The sequence below is a fragment of the Coffea arabica genome, chromosome 4c (assembly GCF_036785885.1).
Source record: "Coffea arabica cultivar ET-39 chromosome 4c, Coffea Arabica ET-39 HiFi, whole genome shotgun sequence".
Taxonomy (NCBI): Eukaryota; Viridiplantae; Streptophyta; class Magnoliopsida; order Gentianales; family Rubiaceae; genus Coffea; species Coffea arabica.
The window spans coordinates 36,847,590-36,868,203 of NC_092316.1; positions in this window are offsets into that span (position 1 = coordinate 36,847,590).

The following is a 20,614-nucleotide window of genomic DNA, read 5'->3' on the forward strand; positions in this document are numbered from 1 at the left end:
GGCAGGCGGCCCGCCGATACCCTTGGGTTCGCCCTTGGGAGAAGTGGGGTCGTCACACCGCCACCAAAGTTTGCAAGCAAAAGTAGAACCAATATCCGCGAAGGAGCGAAAACCTAGCCCTCCTTCCTCCGTTGGGTAGCAGAGCTTCTCCCAAGACACCAAGCGTATGCCCTTGGACCGAGCGTCTTTATCCCATAAGAAACTATTACAGATCCTGCTCAACTTCATTAGGACGGCTTGCGGTGGGTCTAACACCTGCAGCAGATACATGGGCATAGAGGTAAGCACATGGCGCAATAGTGTTAGCTTTCCCCCAGACGAGAGAAGTCTCAAACTCCAATGGCAGAGACGGTCCCGTATCCGTGCTACAATAACGTCAAAGAGAATGCATTTGGACTTTCCTCTTGAGATAGGTGCTCCCAAATAAGTAAGAGGCAGGTGCTGTTGTTGGAACTGAAGCTTCGAGGCAACCATACCCCGCTGTTCCTCAATAGCCCGGGTAGACATAATAAAAGAGCTTTTGCGCAAGTTAACTTTTTGTCCCGAAAAAGCCTGATAAGAAGCTAGAAAACCCTACAAAGCATCTAGACCGCCCTTCGAGCAGCGGGTGAAAATTAAGATGTCATCTGCAAAGGCAAGGTAAGGAATACGCGACCCCAAAGAGGCGAAGAAAAGGCTCTCGACCTGGCAAAATAAGTGATGCAAGCCCCTCCCTAAGAACTCCGCCACCAATAAGAACAAGGCAGGGGAAAGTGGATCTCCTTGACGAACCCCTCTTGTTGCCTTAAAGAAACCCGCTAGGCATCCATTGATCAGAACCGAAAACCAATTATTTGAAAGAGTATGAAAGATCAGGTCCACGACCCACTCATGGAAGCCAAACCGGCGGAGCATAAATATTAAAAAATTCCATTCCACCCTGTCATAGGTCTTCTCCATGTCAAGTTTTAGCATCACATTCGGACATCTAACTCTCCTGTCAAGATCCAAGGCTAATTCCTGCGCAATGAGAATGTTGTCAGTGATGCTCCGGCCAGGTACAAAGCCAGACTGCCAGGGAGAGATGAGCTTAGGGAGCAAGAGATTGAGACGGTTCGCTAGAATTTTGGAGATGATTTTCGAGCTGAGATTGCACAGGCTGATAGACCTAAACTCTTGCCATTTTACCGCTCCTGCCAGTTTTGGAATTAGCACTTGCAATGCACTAGAGAACCCCTTGGGCTGTGGGGCCCCTTTGAAAAACTCCTGAACTGCCTCCAGCAGCTTTTTTTGAATAATCATCTAGCACTCTTGATAGAAACCCGCACCAAACCCGTCTGGTCCTAGGGCGCTTTCCTTTGACATGGAGAAGATCGCATCATGCAGTTCCTGTATCGACGGTAATTGCTGGAGACTGGCATTTTCCTCTTGACTCACAGTAGGCAGGGAAAAATTTATGGTGGGGTTGGTCCTGCCTTCTCGCTCAGATGTAAATAACCGTTCAAAGAAATGGGCTGCCGACTCCTTAATACCCTCGTCATCTTCAATCCATTGCCCTGTATTGTCCTTGACCCGTGAAATGAAATTAATGCTCCGTCGTTGCTTGACAATAGAGTGAAAGAATTTTGTGTTTACATCCCCTTGCTGAATCCATTTGATGTTGGATTTCTGCTTCCAGTATTCACACTCTATGGCCAGAGCCCATGCGTGCCATGCCCGAGCCTCCCCTAATCTCGCCTTGGACACCTCGTCGCGAACATCATCGAAGTCTGCCTGCCGATCCCGCAGATTGGCTTCCGCTTCAAGCACCGCCTGAAAGATGTTCCCAAAAGATCGTTTGCTCCAGTCTCGGAGGCGCCTCTTAACGTTGAGAACCCTCTGGTGAAAACCTATCATTCCGCCCCTGCTAACAGGGATAAGCCAGGCTTCCTGTACCATTTCCCTGAAATCCGCCTTCTTAGCCCAGATATTGAGAAAACGGAAAGACGAGTTCTTCAACCCTGTCGCACCACACTTTATCAATAGTGGAGCATGGTCAGACCTACCGCGGACCAGGTGGGAGACTTTAGTTACTTCGAAAACGTCAGTCCAAGCTTCATTCGTTAATACCCTATCTAATCGCTGCCATACCGTGCCATTTGTCCAAGTGAAAGGAGACCCGTCAAAGCTGACATCCGAAAGGCCGCAATTGGGTACCGCATCATTAAACTCCTCCATATTACGACTGTTTGGAAGGGACCCACCAAACCATTCACTTATATTGGATATGACATTGAAGTCTCCCGCCACTAGCCATGGGCCTGTAAACTGCTCTTTTACCTCCTCCATGACTTGCCATAGGTCCCTCCTGCCTACCCTCGTGCATTTGGCGTATATCGCTAAGAATTGCAGAGTAAAACCCACCCATGAAATCTCCATATGGACCAGCTGATCACCCAGCTCGTGGGGGAACCAGCGTAATGTCATCATTCCAAAACACCCACATTTTGCGATCAAGAAAAGATTGGGCGCTAGAAAACTTCAAGTAGTGGCATAAAGACTGTAAAAGATCCACATTCGCCATAGGTTCTAACAAGACTAAAAGGCGGATACCGTTTTGAGTACATAATTTATAAAGAAACCGCTGCGAGTTAGCCCGAGCTATACCCCGTATGTTCCAAACTAGAAAGTTGATTGGTCTAATCATGAGAGATGAGAGAAGATTTAACTTGAGATAGAAAGTGTTGCAACTTCTTGTTATAATTAACCGGGTGGCCAGATTTTTTAGCTAACCTGTTAAGAAGTTCAACATCCTTTGCATCAAAAACTGCACCACGCGGTAAGTGGGGGTCGAAAATTTTATCAATTCGCAGCTGGGCCACGGACCTGCACTTTGGTTGCTGGGAATCCTCAATCAAGTGTAGAGCACAGTCCATTGACACGCTCCTGCGCAGAGGTTTTGTCTGTCTTGGCGATGATGGTGCCGAAAGATTTGTTGATGCAGTCCGTCGCAGCGTCTTGCATGTGAGCTGATCTGTGGCTTCCCCCAACATCGCAAAAGCATTGGAGAGCGATATGGGTTGAGCATCGAGTCCAGAAACCATACTCACACCCTCCTTCGTTCTAGCTTGCCCCCCACTTGCCCGTTGCTCCTTCACAGGCACACATGCTGCCGCAATCTTGTGTGGCTCCCGTACCTCCGATGTGTCTCTCACCTCAACTTGGGTCGGCTGTTGCAATTCTTCATCAGGTGCTGGCAGTAAAGGTGCTGCACGTCTCAACACTTCTGAAGCACTTGATGACTCCCAAAGGACCAGGTTGGGTCCAAGTGTTGGCTCTGCAAGCATCAAACCCCCGTGGGACTGCTCCCCAGCAGGAGGTGTAGATGTCACCAGCAGCTTCTGTTGTGCATCATCTGCTAGCGTGGGAGTGTGGCTTTGAGGCAGCGCAAGCGCTTTGCCTTTGTCGACTTGAGGCTTAGGGACGTAGACCTGGCCAGGTTTGGTCGTCTTCTCACTCTTGCGGGCAAGCTTCAGCTCTGGGTTCTTCAAGTAATAGTCAATATCAAGGTGGCCAATTTTCTCGCAGAAGGAACAGTATGCCGGCCATGTTTCGTATTCAATTTTTTGCCATTGTCCAACCTCATCGTCACCTATCCAGACCCTCTTGAGTGGCCGCTTGGCCACATCCACCTCCAGTAGGAGGCGTGCTACCGAAGGGCGTTTGAGTGACAAGGTCACAGAGTCTGCTTGCAGTGGCCTTCCAAGCAACAAACCAAGCTTCATCAGGCATTGCTTCTCAAAGAGGGGCAGTGGTAAACCCGGGAAGGAGACCCATATCGGCATAATCGAAGATTCTTGATTCGCCTGAAAATCTAGCGTCCACTTCGAAATTGTCATTGGAGTGTTTTGCACGAACCAGGTGCGGCGGACGAAAATCCTGGTATAGTCCTCTGCCATGGAAGGTCGAATGAGGACGTGCTTGGGGTCCAACAAGCCCACATCGCAGGTACCCTTTAAGCCTAGGAAGATAAAGAAGGCTCTAATTTTCTCCATAGGGGGCTTGCTGAAAGCAAATCTTCCGATCAAAGCATTGCCGAAAGGCGCAGCTAATGCGGACATATCTTGTTTCGACAGAACCAAAGCTGGCTCTCCACGGTGCAAACCCAGTGCGCCCACTTCTGGTTTCAGAGAGGCCGTCCCTGAAACAGTGGCTGCAAAGGACTTCCCTGGGGGCAAGGGATCCCCGGAGGAAGGGACAGGCGGCTGGGCAGCCGCCATGTTGCTGGAGAACCGCAAAACCTAGCCAGAAAAGTCGGAGAGAGTTTTCGGTAGGTCAAAAATGTATTGCAGTTTTACAATAGATTATCTAAATACATAATATATAATGTAAACTTCTATATATTGCCCCGTTTGGTATCAAAATAGTTTACTAAGGAGAAATTTCTCTTTCCTCAGCAATTAAGTGTGTTTTGTAACCAAAAAGTCAAAAACCATGAGGCAACTAATAATTAATATTAAATGTAAATATTGAGGGATTGCATATTGAAAACATATAGAGTGTCAGTTTTTTCATTAGAAAACTTTATTTGTACATTTGATCACATTAAATTAAACAAGTGATTGGCTTAATTTGGAGTATGCAAATGAAAACATTTTTAAGAGTAAAGGTTGTAAATTAAACTTTTTCCAATGTAAGAGCAATTTCTGCGAACATCGTCAAAAAAGGTATGTATTGTGTTAAAATAATAACATATTGTATGTGGAAACAAGTGATCAATATGGGTATATATTGTGGTAATTAATTAAATAGATTAAATATGGAAACAAATATTAGATACCATCTGAATCTTTTGCCAGCTCCATTTTGCATCACTCCTTCCTTTATTAAACTCAAGAATCAATTTCTAAAAGGAAATACGTGTCATAGAATCTTTTTCAACAGCTCAATCTTATGTGTAATTGAAGAACTTCCAAGTTCAAAGAACCCTAATGCATGTAAAAAAAAAGGACAAGAAAAAACCAAGAAACCCCAACAAGAAAGACAGAAATTCAATGATTCAATGGGCAAGAGGAAGAGAGATATACCACAGCCTCATCTCCAGATGATTTGATCTTCAACATGCACAAAAGACTCATATGGGGATTAAGGAATTTAATTTCAACGTGTGAAGGTTTGTTTACTGGTTTTACTTGTGCATTAGCCTTTTGGAGGTCAAAATTGAAAAGAAAAAAATAATTCATTAGAAGCTTTGAAGACATCTAGAGTTCAAAGAAATATAAAAAGGAAGAATGAAACCTTTAAATCAGATAAAAACTCCACTTACAAAATTCTCAAGTCTTTTTTGTGGGTGACCCTTTTCCCTTGATTATCGTAAGATAGAGAAGACATGATATAAAGAATATTAACAAATAGGAAAAAAAAAAGATAAATTATTAAAAGATAAAGACTAAACTAAAAAGGAGAAAATAATAAGGGTGGCAACAAGGGATGGAGCGGGCCGGGAGAGAAAATTTCCCTTGCCTTAAAACGGGGTGGGGGTTGACAAAGGTTTGTTTTACGTATTTTTAAGTGCATTTTATTAGTTAATTTTGGTTTGATTATTTAGTTTTATAACTAAAATAACTAAGGTTTTGATAAAAATCTACATTTTATGTTAAAGTGGCTAATATTGCATTTCTATTGATTTTAATGGTAAAAATTTCATTTTCTTGCAGGATTAATGATTCAATCACCAAAGGATGTCAAATGAGGTGAAAATTAGATAATTGGTGATGAATTCAAGTGGTTAAAAAAGAAATGAAGTGAAAAACGTTTAAGCAAAGAAATGCAGTTCAAGAAAGTTTTGTCACTCTTCGGTATTTCAAATATATCTGGAGCTACACAAATCGGATTGAGATGATCTTTACACCATTTTGAAGCTAAGAGAAAGATCTAGATTTGGTATGAAGACATCAAAATCCAATTCTGTTGTTTTCATGGACAAAAAGTCGAAATACATAAGCTGCATTCTAGGGTCGAAAATTGAAACAGGGGTTTGACCAGGTGATAGTATTTCGATCATATCTCAGGCTACAAAGCTCCGATTTGGATGATTCTTGAAGCATTGGAAATCTAACTCAAAAGGCTACAACTTTTTTATTTGCACAAAAGCTAGTTCGGCCTCCATCATAGAGAAAATCGTAGTTGAAGCGAGACCAAAAACACAGAGTTGAAAACGCGAGTTGACAAAACGCGACTCCAAGCCGCGTTTTGTGTAAGCGCATTTTCTAGCCGAAATTTTGTAATTTGCTCAGCCATTTCTCTTGTGTTCAGACTACTTTCCAGCTGTAAGTTGCAAGGAAATTCAGTGCACATGCTTCAGAAGACAAAAGGGCAAGAAAGGTAGCATATTTTAAAGTAAAAAAAATTGGTTATTGACTATCTTAACAAATTTCAGACTTGGGAATCAAAGGGTGGAAAATTTGACCAAGAAAAAGGAGTTTTGGACCAGCTTTTATGCAGAGACATTTGGGAGGTCTAAGATTATCATACGGAAGAAGCTTAGAGTCTACAAAAATGTAGCTTTTCTATTTTCTTAGTGTTGATTAGTTTAGTATAGTGTAGTAGTTCATCCTTCTTGTTTATTAGCTAGGCAAAGATGAAGAAGGCAAGGAAAGAGCTCATGTGACAAGGGTTACTTTTTCTTTCCAACTCTTTGTCTTTTGTACTTGATTCTAAGTTTAGTTAATATACAAGTTATGGATTTATATGTTATTATGTGTTTCTAAAGTTTATGCCTTGGGTTTGGTTGAACTTTCTATAATTACTAGTGTTCATTATTTGGTTATTTGAAGCTATTATTTGAGTAAGTTATTTAGCACTTTAGCCCTTTAAATCATGATTAATTTGGCACCATTGATTGTGATTATCTAAGGTATTATTTCTGCAATAAAAATTGAATTTAACACTGGTTAAAGAAGTGCTAAACATAGGGAGTGCACTCACAAGAGTAGAGGTGCACCTATGTGGTTTTAGTGATTCATTTCATCTAATTTCATTGAAGAAATGAACTTGTAGCTAATTTCATAACCATGAGAACAGATATGGATAAGTTATGAGTATAATTGATTCACTACGAAAGTAGGATTCAAATGCATAAGGAAATTACACCATAACTAACTTAGATAGTAGTATTCAATGATCCAAATATAGCACTTGCATAAGTAGTTAGGGATATCATAACCTAAGGAGCTTGTCGCGCCCCATTTTTTGATAAGAAAAATAAATTGTTTGAGAAAGATGTATTGTTTCAATTTTGATTGGAAAATGATTTTTGTGAGTTGAAAAGACATGGGTCTCAATGGGACTTTGGAAAGCGACGATTTGACCCAAAAAATAGTTTTAAAAAGGGTTTTGAAATGAAAAATTTGGAGTCGCCACTTGGTAATGATTTAAGGTGTACCAAGTCACCTAAAAATGAATTAAGTAATAATAAACCCTTTTTAAAACGACTCCTAGTCTACGTAAAACAAAGAAAAAGGTTCGGGAGTCACGTTTGACAAAGGGGAAGGCAAGGATAGACTCCAAAGCACCCCTTTGACCTAGCCAAGGCTAGTTGCGTAACTTAACCCTAACTTTCCTGACTTTCTACCCAGGGTATGTATTGCATGTTGGATTATGCCTATATGAATGCGAAAACGAAAAAAATGCAATCCTAATCTCTCGTGAGGTTTTTGGTCCCAAACCACATGAATTGTGGCGGCCAATAAAGGGAAAGCTCATAGAGGTCGATTAATGCAAATGAGAGTTCAAATTCAAGTGTGCAAGTGTGAAAGTGTATGAAAGATGCAAGAAATGTAAGTGCAAGTGTGCGAATGTATAAAAAGGTGCATGTGTGAATTTGGATGAAAATCAAAGTGTTTGTGTGTGCAAATGAATGAAGATAGAATAGTACATATATAAGTGGAACTTGAATTTCATTTGTGAAGTAAAGTAAATAAATGATAAAGATGTAGTGAAAAATATGGATTGAGAAGTGTAAGAGAAATGTGATTAAAAGAGTATGGAAGTGATAAAAATGAAAGTATGACCCTAGGGGAATGCAACAAGTCGGGTACGGGGATGACGCATAATTCTTCGACTTTGATTTTCCCTCGGATTAGAAGGCGAAACTAGCGTGCTAAGGCTATCGAGTAGCCACACTCGCTCGTTTCCCTTATCGGAAGGGGATTTTCACGCAAATGAACCCTAACTAGCATGAGATGCAAGTCCTAAAGTGAAGGGGACGGGGTTTGAGGAACATACCAAATGATAAACTAAGGAAAAATGCGTGATATGTGGTGATCATGCACTTAATGAAAAAAAAAGGAAAAAAAGAACCTATTGGGTCTAGCATTGGACTAGCCCATCCTATGAATTCCGACTAGCGTTGGACTAGTGGAAACGATAAAAGAAGCCACAACTAGCGTTGGACTAGTGTGGTGACGTACATTCATCCATTCCATTCATCCACACTATAAAAAGCGAGTAGACATGCGAATCACTTATAAACACGTAGCACATAACACTTAGCATGCTTGACTAGATGCAAAATCCTAATAAAGCATTTAACATATAACACATAGGCATGCAACCATTACATTTGCTAACTAAAACAAAAGGGAAAGGGAAAATGGACCAAATTACTTGCTACGCCCTATCTATTACAAGCCAAGAGGTGTACACATACCCCATTAATAAAAATCAAAAGTAAATGAAATAACTGAAAGGAAATAAGGAGAGGCTAGGAAAGCAAGTAGACATGCAAATTTCAATTAGCACATTAGTCACATAAGAGAAACAAAAAAGATAAAAGGAATTATACCACTCCCTCTTGTAGTGTTAAATGGACGAGACTTAAACTGGGCTAAGTCACCAACTAACGAGATAACATGTGCTAAAACCATTCGAAGCAAAGGATTAACGCACCAATTTAGTTATAAGATATAAACAAAACAATTGGAACCCACCAAATCATCAAATTTTCCCCCAATTGCAACTTAATGAAGTAAAAAGCTAATTAAAAACCAAGCAAAGGCATGATCATCCAATCCCCAAGCATAACATCTACTAAAGACCCAAATGCAAGCACTACTCAAATCATTTGAACCTAATTGAAGCATTTAAAAACTCAAAGGTCCCCAAGTAAAAAAAAAAATAAAAAATAAAAATAAATAAATAAATAAATAAATAAATAAATAAAGTCCAAGCAAACATTATATCTCAAGAATCCAAGAGTGAATGAAGGTCCATGAATGGTTTAAACTTGCATTTCTAGGACCCAATAATGACCACTAATCAATCACAATCAACGTCAAAATGAATCATCAAAGAGCTTCAAAGGTCCCCAAAATAATAAAGATCAATTAATGATTCAAATGCAAACACTTTAGGACCTGATTGCAAGAACATGGAATGTAATTGGGCCATAATGCATTGCTGCAAAAATTTCAGGGACCCAATTGATTAATTTTCTCAATTTTGTGGGTCATAATAGCATAAGGTGAGACTTGAGGGGGTTAAGAGGTAATTTTGAAGAATATTTTCATGCAAGCTCATGCACGGTCGTAAACAATGCATTCTGCAACAAGCCTTTCAGCCAAAACTTTCTGCAACCAGCATTTTACAAAAAACAACTTTCAAATAAATCCAAAACACAACTATCACACAATTCCTCACTTTTCATCATGAAATTTGTAGACTGAAGCTCCAAGAGTCGGATAACAAACATGAAACATCTAAAAAAAAGTTCAGGCCAACTCTATTGCAAAACTTACGAAACATTTCTGCAACATCCCCTACCAAAACCATTAGCAACCGCAACTTCAACAAGAAAACAGCCACACAATTTGCTTTTAAGTTAAGGTCTCGAACCCAACTATGAAAGCTTTAAACTAAGTAGCTAACTACACAATCACTCTCATCCAAACAGGTAGACAACTCAGAAAAAACTCATGCAAAATTCTGGAACAACATGCAACCATTCGAAGAAAACAAAAACTGATGCAACTTCCTCCATAAACTTCAGCTTTGTTGTCAACAAATTCATGCAACCATTTCAAACCCCAAACCAAACTCAAACTCCTACCAAACTTGTTATGTATGCAATAACCAAAATGAAAAAGGTTTGCATGAGAATGACATGTGATAACTGAGAAAACATTTCAGCAACAAGAAAAACTTTCGGCAAGATAGTTTTAAGCTTCAGCGAGCAAAAATCCTTGCTTCAGCCCCTTTTATGGCAAATGCATTCAACCATCTCAAACCACTTCAATCCCAAATTCTTATCAGGCTTAGCATGCATACAAAAACAGAACGGGAAAGGTTTCTAGGCCAACTCCATGCAAGCTATGGAAAAAGTAAACTTTCTGCAGAAAAATCTGGACTAATGCAACTTTCCTAATGGTTGGGACTTCAGCAATTTAATACCATGAATTTCCCACAAACTTTCAGATTCGGTATACATCATAAATGATACATATCCATGCTAAAGCTCTGACCCAAACAAACCAGAAACGATGCAAATGAATCAGAAACCGCAAACAATGACAACTACTAACCAGAAAGATGCAAACAGCGTATGACCATACAACTTCCTATGACCACGAAGCCAAGATGCGTTGAAAACAACTACTTAAACAGCAAAAGAGCCGAACGAACAGGGGAAAAAGAAAAAGGAATGTAAACAGCGTAATGAAAGACATCAGGCATGCATTTCTGCCGAAAGCTTTCTGCAACCAATGCAAAACTTCCTCTCATTCAACATTTCTTAACCATTTTAACCGAGCCAAAAAAAATCTGGAATCCTAGCAATAAAATCACAAAGCTTTCTTCCCATTTTAACCTAACATCATGATGCTTACACCTCAGAAAATTAAGCCAAAGGTAAATGACTAAGTTCTGCAATTTTCAGCAAGCTCTGCTGCATTGTTGAGTTTCTCAAATGCCATCCTATCATGCCTAATGACCAAACCAACAAAACTCGGATCCACACAATAAGATTAAAAGGTAAACCAGTAAAATATGAAAAGGAATCAACTTTAACAGCGATAGCTCACATTCTTGGACTCACATACGGAAGCAAATATGATAGGCCATGCAAATCTGATAACTGGAAGCAAAGATCTACACTTGGCTGGGCTTATTTGTCTTAATCATTAAACACAAACACTGAACCAAAAGCATCCCAAATTCATCACAAACACCAACGGGGACTCCCAAACCAATATCTAGGCATTCGTCAACCGCAAACGACAGAAAAATCTAGTCTTGGCATGAGTTCATGTTCTGGAATACCTGGATGCAAGTCTGCCGAAGGCAATGGAGGACTGAAGTGACGATGAAGGAATCTTGACTTCAATGGCTACCGCAACTTTTCCTTCCTTCGCCGCCGCTCTCGTTCACTCTCTCAAAGTCTTCCTCTCTTCTGATTTTTCTCAGCTAAAGCCCGTCAAAAACTCTCAGCTTTCTGTTTCTTTCTACCGCCGTTCCTCCTAAAATTCCTCCCTCTAGATTTTTAGTCGTGCCCCTCTGTTTTGTTTAGCCTGAACCCTATCGAAACTCTCTCTTCTCTTCCAAGCATAAGCACTCTCTCCCTTTCTCCCTTTTTCTGCCGTCACCTCCGATCTGTTTTTCTCTTTTCGTTCGTTCGTTTCTTTCTCTCTAAAAAAAACCCCCTCCCACGGCTGAACCTTCTTGTTGCCTTTTATATGGAACCCCAGGCCATTAAACCCTCCACTGAATGGTCAGGATGAAGGCCAGCCTCTGCCTTCATCCTGCCCTTCAATGGCACGTACGAAGTTAGCCCTTTGCAAGCTGCCAAAAATGCAGCTTGCAGGCCGCGATCTTCTCTTTTTTTTTTTTTTTTTTTTTAAGAAAACTAATACAACTTGATAATTACAGAAATGATAAAATAAATAATAAATAATAATAATAACAAAATACACAAAGCAGGTAATAATAATAATAACAAAACAAAAAAATAATTTTAAACAAAAACTAAACAACAATGGCCATTTTTTAATTTTTCAAAATTTCATTTTTCATCATTTTCTTTTTCTCAAAAATAACTTAATAAATATAACTAAAGTGCCCAAAGATTGAATTTAAAGAAATAAACATATTTTGTGAACAAATTTTCCCTTTTTTTTTCTCTTTTTCTCTTTTTTTCATTTTCATTTTTCTTTCAAGAAAGCATTGAATAAAAACAAAATGACTAAAACATATTTTTGATGTTTTCCTTTTCTTTTTTCTAAAAACTCTATGCTAATTTTAAAGTTAAAAGCTAAAACTAAAAACTAAAACTAAAAGTAAATAAGAATAAATAGCAAATGAAATAGGTCAACTAAAAGGGCGAAAATGAATAAAACTAAAATATCATAACAACTAAAAGTACAAAACACACAATAACGAACTAAAAATGCAAGCAATCTAAAATGAAAATCATGAAATAGATGCTACATAAAATTGTTCAAAATTTGGTGTCTACAGTTTGCCCCTCTTTGTCTGAGTTTTGAAAAAACTTGAGACAAAGAAGTAAACACCAAATACTTTCCTGTGTTATTGGGCTGCAAAAGATTCTATCGAACAAGAATTCTAACACGGGACTGACCCGAATATGAAAAATGAAACGGGACTGACCCGAACAGGAATTTAAAACGGGGCTGACCCGAACAGAAATTTAAACGGGACTGACCCGAACAGAATTTAAACGGGACTGACCCGAACAGGAATTAAACGGGACTGACCCGAACAAGAATTTAAACGGGACTGACCCGAACAGGAGTTTAAACGGGACTGGCCCGGACGGAAATTTAAACGGGACTGGCCCGAACGGAAATTTAAAAAGGGACTTCACTGGGAAGGTTTAAACAATAAATTGAGTTTTTACCTCGGGGTAGTTCAAATTTTGTACCAAGAGGGAGATTTGATCTCTGTGGCTGAACAAAAGGAAGTGCGTACTAGTGGGACTGACCCACGGCCAATGGCTGAACAAAATGAAATGTGCACTAGTGGGACTGACCCACGGCTAGCGGCGAATGCAGATGAAAGGCACACTAGTGGGACAAACCCAACGGCTAGCGGCGATGAAAATGAAAGGCTCACCAGTGGGACAAACCCAACGGCTGGTGGCAAATGCAATCAAAAGGCACACTAGTGGGACAAACCCAACGGCTAGCGGCGATGAAGATGAAAGGTTCACCAGTGGGACAAACCCAACGGCTGGTGGCAAATGTAATCAAAAGGCACACTAGTGGGACAAACCCAACGGCTAGCGGCGATGAAGATGAAAGGCTCACCAGTGGGACAAACCCAACGGCTGGTGGCAAATGCAATTAAAAGGCACACTAGTGGGACGAACCCAACGGCTAGTGGCGATGAAGATGAAAGGCTCACCAGTGGGACAAACCCAACGGCTAGCGGTGATGAAAATGAAAGGCTCACCAGTGGGACAAACCCAACGGCTGGTGGCAAATGTAATCAAAAGGCACACTAGTGGGACAAACCCAACGGCTAGTGGCGATGAAGATGAAAGGCTCACCAGTGGGACAAACCCAACGGCTGGTGGCAAATGTAATCAAAAGGCACACTAGTGGGACAAACCCAACGGCTAGTGGCGATGAAGATGAAAGGCTCACCAGTGGGACAAACCCAACGGCTGGTGGCAAATGTAATCAAAAGGCACACTAGTGGGACAAACCCAACGGCTAGTGGCGATGAAGATGAAAGGCTCACCAGTGGGACAAACCCAACGGCTGGTGGCAAATGTAATCAAAAGGCACACTAGTGGGACAAACCCAACGGTTAGCGGCGATGAAAATGAAAGGCTCACCAGTGGGACAAACCCAACGGCTGGTGGCAAATGTAATCAAAAGGCACACTAGTGGGACAAACCCAACGGTTAGCGGCGATGAAGATGAAAGGCTCACCAGTGGGACAAACCCAACGGCTGGTGGCAAATGTAATCAAAAGGCACACTAGTGGGACAAACCCAACGGCTAGCGGCGATGAAAATGAAAGGCTCACCAGTGGGACAAACCCAACGGCTGGCGGCGATGAAAATGAAAGGCTCACCAGTGGGACAAACCCAACGGCTGGTGGCAAATGCAAAATGAAACGCTTTCTGGCGGGACAAACCCAGCTCCAATAGCAATGTAAATGAAATGCTTTGACAATCAGACAGTGGGATTAAACTTGAGCCTGTCGTGATGAAATTTGATTTGATTTTTTGATTGATGATTTTCTTTTCTTTTTGCTTTTCTTTTTGACTTTTGAGAAACTTTCCAAAAAAATTAATTTGCCCCAGTATGTTGAATTTTTGCAATTTGAATCCAAAGTTGACTTTGTATCGCCATGTTGTTGCACCTTTTGATCAAATTTGCTTGCAACATTTTCGATCTGCCTTTGTTCACCGGAGGACTTTTTCCGACATCGATTTCGGTGTGAAGTGTGATTACTTTCATCTGTGCCTGCAATTTTCTGCAAATGAAAAAGAAATTGCCACCATCATTTGATCCGTTTTCCTTTGAGAATCGTGTAAACATGAGTCTTCCGATGCCATTTTCAACTTTTGCTACGACAGCCGATTGAGTTGGATTCCTCGCCCTAAGGCTTTTCCGATTTTCAAACTGACCAGGTATATGCTTTGCGATATTATGAAGTTTGTGTAGCTGGCTTGGCTGGATTTCAACTGTTCCCAAAGGATGACTGAATCCAAGTATACTTTTTGAAATAAACCACAGGGATTGTCATTTACCACAATTCAATGATAAAGAATGAGGTATGCAAGAAAATTCACATGTCATGTAAAAATGAATATGCACAAGAATGCACACCTAACCATTTGTGCTTAAATTCTACAAAAAATGCCATGAATGCAAGTAATTTGGAAAAAACGAGTTTCCTAAGAATGTATTTACAAAAGAATATTTTTTACAAAATGACACGGCTTTTGGCCAACAGATGTCATATTCAAATCTTTGGATATCTTAGCTCCGGATTTCAATGTTGTCAGAGGTATGACAAAAATGAGAAAAAAAATCTAAATGGACCAAACCACCAGTTGTTCCTCTTTGTGCTTTCTCATTGCAGAAACCTACCTTGGCGCCCATTCGGGTTTTCACCAAGGTTGCCCCCCACCCTTTTTGTTGGTTTTTTTTCTTTTTTTCTTCTTCTTTTTTTTTTTCTCTCTTGAGGTGCCCTTGTGGGTTTTCACCTAATGAAATAATGGAAGAGCTCAACCATAGTCGACTCAGGAATGTAAGTTGAAGATTGCTGGCATCAGTAAAATGCGCTTCCCTTATAAACTTAAACGAAGGCATTATGGACATCACCTGCCAGTTGATTAGCAAAATCCCTAATAGAAATGCAGCAAGTGACGAAAGCCAGGACTTTGGGCTTTTGTAATGAGGTCAGGTGGGGTGTTTTTCAAGAAAAGTTGAGGCTTGAAAGCAGGTTTGATGAAAGGTGTGAAATAACCTGAGATTGCATCATTTTGAAATTATCTCTAATTTTGAATGAAACCGAGGAAAATTTGCCCCAGCTTGCTTGAATTTTTCTTCATTGCATTTTCTTCATTGCATTTTTCTTCAAAAAAAACTAAATTTGCTCCAGTATAGGGTTCTTTCTTCCTTTTCACTTTTCTTTCAAAATAAGTTTGCCCCAGTGTAGGGTTCTTTCTTTTCCCATATCTCTTTCAAAGATAAATTTGCCCCAGTGTGGGGTTTTCCTTTTCTTTCTGATCACTTTTCAAAATGAGTTTGCCCCAGTGTGGGGTTTGCAATTCTCAGGGGTTGCCAAACGAAAATTATTGTTCTGATAGTTCAAAGGGGATGACTAGGGATGAAATGTTTTGATTGGAAAGGAAGATGGCCTGACTTTAGCCTCGTCTCTTGCATGATTTCCTAAAAGAAACGTTGCATAATCAAATAAAGAACATCTTACACATGTCCGAGTTGATAGGTTGAGGGAATGTCTGTCCTTCCATCTCTCCTTTGAATACCCAATAAGCTTTGTCAATTTGAAACAAATTTGCCTTCGACTTCGTCTTTCATCACTTTAGCACTTTGTTTCCTTCTTCAGAAGATCGGTGGCAGATCCTTTTGTTATGAACATAGGCCATGCGTTTTGACAACATTGGTCATGGCACATAGCATTCAACTACTTTCCATCAATCAGAATCAATCGTTAATGATACTGCTTTAACCAATCAACTTTTAACCTGGCTGGAAAGGAAGGAATTTTCTCAAATGAAGGAATTTCCAAATGAAAGCTTTTTCAAAGAAGGGATCTCTTAATGAAGGCCTTTTCAAAGCAGGGATTTCTCCATGAAGGGTTTTCTCAATGAAGGCTTTCTCAAAGAAGGGTTTTTTCAATGTATAGTCTCAAAGAAAGGATTTCTCAATGAAGGGATTTTTCAATGAAGGCTTCATCGGATTCCAGAACAGTGATATTCAAAGGGTCAAATAATTTTATTTTGGCCATCGAAAGAATTTAGAATGAAATTAAACCAATAAACAATCAATATAAACAAAATGGTGTTAACAAAATAATGAAAAGATGTGACTATGCATGCTATCGAAAGAAAACAACATGGGAGCTTGATAATGCAAAAAATGCTTTAGTCAAAACTTAATTTAACATGATAAAACTATTTACTCAAAAGCAAACGGTGACGAGTTTCATGAAGTTTAACAAATAACAATCCCTGGATTCATCCCAAATTCCCTTTGCGAGAGAAGATACTTGGCAATCCAATTGTGCAAGGTTTCTTCAAGATTTTCAAATGTCTTCATTGGAAGTGGATGCCTCAAAGGTGTCCTTGTGTTCAGGAAAAGGATTTGTATTTATGCTCGGTCCTTGTCCACCTTTCTTTTTTAGCACTATTTCACCTGCCTCGATCATGTCTTGGACTCTATGCTTAAGTGCTCTACAGTCAGTAGTTGGGTGGCCGGGTGCTCCCGAATGATAGGCACAAGTGGACTGCGAATCGTAGTTGGCAGGGACGCCATGAGGGTGAGATGGAGGGGGAATTACGCTGATTTTACCGGCAGCTTTTAATTGTTCGTACAATTGGTCCAAGGGCCTGCCAAGATTGGTAAAGGTACGATAATGGTTTTGTTTTTGGGGTTCAATGGGTCGGGGGTAATTATAGGTGGGCCTACTTGGTGGAGGGAATTGTTGATTATAGGGAGGTCGGGGTCGAACTTGTTGGAAGTTAGGTTGAGATATTTGAAAAGGGGCCATAGGAGAGTTGTTGTAGTTAGGCCGAGGTCGAGGATGAATGGTATTGGTGTGATAAACAGGATGAGGGCTTGAATAGTAAGGGTTTGAGTAGGTAGGGTATTGTCGAGATCTGGGTCTTGGAATAGGGCTTCGATTCCAGACAAAAGCAGTTTCCCCCTCTTGCCTTTTGGACTGTTGCTTCTTCCCATTACTACCTTGGCTTTGCAAAGCATCCAACTGCGATTTGAGGGCAGACACATTAACAATCTTTCCAGCCTTCACGAAATCATCAAATTCCTCAAGTTTATTAACAATTGCGGCAAATGAGCATCCAGTCATGCGGAAAATTTCTTCAAAGTACGGCGGATCATGTGCCTTAATGAAAGTTCGTATGATTTCGTCCTCCGTCATTGGTGGCTCGACTTTGGCAGCTATTTTCCTCCACCTCTTGGCATAGGCCTTGTGATCCTCGGAGGGTTTTCTTTTTGTTCCTTCCAGTGTGGTCCGTGTTGGTGCCAACTCGCAATTATACTCGTATTGTCTTACAAATGCATTGGACAGATCCAACCAAGTCTTTATCTCTTCGGGTTTCAGCTTGGAATACCAGTCGAGCGCATCCCCCTCCAGACTTTCTGGGAATAGCCTCAAAGGCAGATTTTCATCATCTGTTGGCCTACCCAACTTGTTGGCGAACAATCGGAGGTGCGTCTTGGGATTGCCCGTGCCATCGTATTTATTGAACTTCGGAGTTTTGAACCCCTCAGGCAACTGCACATTCGGGAAAAGGCAAAGCTCATCATAGTCCAGCACTCCTTGTTTGTTCAAACCCTGACTCCTCCTCATAAACTCATCAAAACGGTCAAGACGTTTGAGCAGCTTTATATCAACGGGAGCGGAAGATTCCCCCATTTCTGGCTTGGTTTGAACGATATGGTCGGGTAGGAATGGCTCAGCAGCAGTGTGATAGAAAGTATGTAGCTCTGGTGGTATGTTTGAAGTAAGTTGGGGTTGTGGACCTTGCATGTAAGTGGGGAAAAATGAAGGATCAGGAGGGTAAGTGTACGGCAAATGTATGATGGGGTATGTGAAAGTTCCTTTGGTTGGAATAGGGAAAGATGGAACGACAGTGGCTTGAGTCGGAGGGAAGACAAATGGTTCAGATTTCGATTGTTTGATGGGCGCCAGTTCGGGCTGCACTCCGCTACTAACGAGCTCGTCGATTAACTTCTTTTGCGATGCCATTTCAGATGCCATTTCACCAAACTTAGTAAGCATCTCAGTCAACTGAACCCCCAAACTTGCAGTCTCGGGTTGAGCGGTAGTAGCAGACCTATCTGACTGTTCTGGTTGTGAACTCATGTTTACACGATTCCTTTGGACTTGACTACGGGATCGCGTTATGATGGGGCTTCGACGAGAAGCTATGTTTAAATATTACCTGAGAATTTTTGAAATGATTGCCTTTAGATTTAACCCTTGCTTAGTTATTACAATAAAAATAAAGAAAAGAAAGAGAAAAAGGCAAGAGTTAGTAGATATCCAAGAAATTCGGATGCATGTCCTATAGGGGAACCCTTTTTGTGCCCAGGGTAGGCCTAGCATGAAAATGCAATCCGCTAGAGTAGGCACTATACAATACCTGATGGATCTGATCAACTCCTTGATTGAAAAACAATTTTGAAAAATTCGATCAATTGGAATGGCAAGAGTCATTTGTTAAAAATGAGGTCAACGTTCGAACGGATTGATCACTTTTGATCGATACAAGATTTTGCAAAAACGCACATGTTTGACCTTGACGAACTTCCTATCGAAGAGATTGGAATTCGCTGACAAATTTTCTCAATGAAGCGCGGATCAAAATTCCAACTGATCAAATAGCTGGATGCAATGGATGTTTTTCTCAAAATTGATTAGGTTTCTCAATTCGAAATCCGACATTGAAACCCTAATTGGTCAAATGAAATTGACAATTTATTAAAAATCGACCGGATTACCCTAAAAAGGGAAACGGGTCAAATGAATTGAGTGAAATTTAAAACTTACTCAAAATTGACCGAATCATCCTAAAAAAGGAACTTGATCGGATGAACTAAATGAAATTGAGAATTTTATTCAAAATTGACCGGATCGCCCTAAAAAAAAAGAACTTGGTCAAATGAATTGAATGAAATTGAGAATTTATTCAAAATTGACCAGATCGCCCTAAAAGGGTAAATTGATCAAATGAATGAAATTGAATTAGTGATTTATTCAAAAATTGGCCGAATGACCCTAAAAAGGGTAAATTGGTCAAATGAATTGACTATTTATTCCAAATTGACCGGATGACCCTAAAAAGGGTAAATTGGTCAAATGACCCTAAAAAGGGTAAATTGGTCAGATGAATTGACGATTTATTCCAAATTGACCGGATGACCCTAAAAAGGGTAAATTGGTCAAATGAATGGTTTATTCAAAATTGATTATGAATTGACAAAAATGGATCGATTGAATCGGCCGGCCATTGGTGGTTTCAGAAAATTAGTCTATGAGCTTTCTAAAATCACTATTTGGCCTCAATTTATTTATCGTCTCAATAGGAGGAATCATTTGTGAATTTCTTCAAATTAATGTCCTTCACGCAAGGGATTTTTACCAATTTTTGATAAAATGGCCAAAAAGTGATTATTAGATGCTCATATTCCAAAGATCACTCTACGAAAATGATCGGATCCTACCTTACCTTGTGCACTACCCCTTTGGATGGTACAAAATGTAAACGTGCAAGTCTCGTTGGATTAAGTATCCGAGACACAAGGTGGCTTATTCCTAACACGGGATCCCCTAAGTGGCATTCCCTTTCTAGGGTTTATGCATGATGCCAGTTATTAAAGCAGGAAAAAATGCAATTCGAAATGAAACGTGACCTAAGGAATCCTTTATCTGCCAGGGTAGGCCTAGAATGATATGCAATCATTAATCTATGAATGCAATATACAAAAATCTTTAGACGTGCAATAGCCTATCTACAAGGGTAGGTTCTAAAAGAAAGTCATGCCGGACCTCTTATTTCCTAATGTTTGTGAATGCAAAAGACAAGAGACAAGGAAACGTGAGTTCAACACATAACACATAACACATTTGGACAATTAGATAATATAAAAGGCAATAAAGATAAATAAGGAAAGAGGGTTGGGACCCCTCCCCTCGTGAATAGTGTCCCTAGTTCAGGATAAGGCTGACTATACCCTAGGCAATTCTAATATGGATGCATGAGGCTTGGCTTACTAATGCATCTAGACTCGATAGGTCATAGGCCCCCGAGCCTTCAGACTTAGAAACCAAGGGTCATCAATCCCAAGGTTCTTTGTCGGTGGCTCGAGCGATTCCCCAAACACCGCTACGCACACATCGTGTCACGGCTACGTGT